Consider the following 687-nt stretch of genomic DNA (forward strand, 5'->3'; position numbering starts at 1 on the left):
CCGCATGAGCATGCACACAAGTCCCCCACATCAAACTCAAATGCACACAGCAAGCATGCATGTAAACCACACACTTGCCACTCCGGCTGCCTCAGCGCTGCAGAGCCCCTCTCCGCTGCCTGTCCTCGGATCCCTGGTGCACACTGGAGGGAAGTAAAACCTACCCAGACAGGAAGTGAAGCAGTTGGTGAGCTTTTCTGGTGCTCTGCACAGATGCTGGGGCACTAAGCAAACAGCCATCAGTTTCTGGAGCTGTTCTAAGGTAACTGGGGTCCTTTGGGAGCTCTGGGCTGATGAGGTTCAGGAGGTAGCTGGGAAGTCTGGGATTTGGGCTTGGTTCACCCGCACCTCTCCCTGTCCCCATCTGAGATGGGTCTGAGACTCTCAGTGGAGGAGTAACAGGCTTTCTCCCCAGCAGGCTTTTGAAAATGGGCCCAAGGGCATTTTCTCAGGACCACAGATGCATGTGGCCTCCACTCTGTCACCCAGGCTGGAGGGCAGGGACGCAGTCTCGGTTCACTGCAACTTCTGCCACTTGAGTTCAAGCGATCCTTGTGCCTCAGCCTCCCTAATAGCTGTGATTACAGGCGTGTGCCACCATGCCCAGCTAATTCTTGTATTTTTGGTACAGATGGGGTTTCACCGTGTTGGCCAGGCTGGTCTTGAACTACTGACCTCAGGTGATCC

The 687-nt window shown here is 55.0% G+C and overlaps 1 protein-coding gene across 1 annotated transcript in view; it reads left to right on the forward strand.

The window, feature by feature from the left end:
- Nucleotides 1–32: 32 nt before the first annotated feature.
- CECR1 (cat eye syndrome chromosome region, candidate 1) overlaps nucleotides 33–687 on the forward strand; it is a 58,442-nt gene continuing 57,787 nt past the window's right edge. The window contains exon 1 of the mRNA XM_011984647.1: nucleotides 33–262. The gene's annotated coding sequence lies outside the window, so the exon portion shown is untranslated. The remainder of the gene's footprint in view (nucleotides 263–687) is intronic.

This window comes from Mandrillus leucophaeus, unplaced genomic scaffold (genome assembly GCF_000951045.1).
Source record: "Mandrillus leucophaeus isolate KB7577 unplaced genomic scaffold, Mleu.le_1.0 Scaffold270, whole genome shotgun sequence".
Classification (NCBI taxonomy): Eukaryota; Metazoa; Chordata; class Mammalia; order Primates; family Cercopithecidae; genus Mandrillus; species Mandrillus leucophaeus.